Below are 408 nucleotides of genomic sequence, written 5' to 3' on the forward strand. Positions count from 1 at the left end.
ATGTACATTTTCACATATACAAATCTTTATTAGATCAACGAACGCCTTCAAACAGTCAAACTTGTAATCAAATTCTCTCACTAGGAGTACCAGGCACCTGCAGATATGTCATGTCAGTCATACTAATACTACCTTACAAAATATAAACCCATACTTTCACATATTCAGACTAGGTGTTATGGCAACTTCTCCCTGCGTGTCACTAGATATGGTGTTGTGGTTGTGTCGACTTATTTATATTCTTAACTGCTCTTGTTATATAGTGCTATTTGTGCCCCTTAGTGATTGTATATGTCTGGCTATCGTGCAATACCCTGAATGATGAGCACTATTGTTATACGTAAACTGTGCGTCTGGATTTTACCTTTATATATATGGTTACCTCTCTCTCCATACACCCGTTAGAGA

General features: G+C 37.3%; 1 protein-coding gene across 1 annotated transcript in view; it reads right to left on the reverse strand.

Moving 5' to 3' along the window:
- Positions 1-408, reverse strand: part of LOC119592561 (zwei Ig domain protein zig-8-like) — a gene marked incomplete in the record, with an annotated part of 24912 nt that overhangs the window by 4460 nt on the left and 20044 nt on the right.

The sequence above is a fragment of the Penaeus monodon genome, chromosome 30 (assembly GCF_015228065.2).
Source record: "Penaeus monodon isolate SGIC_2016 chromosome 30, NSTDA_Pmon_1, whole genome shotgun sequence".
NCBI lineage: Eukaryota > Metazoa > Arthropoda > Malacostraca > Decapoda > Penaeidae > Penaeus > Penaeus monodon.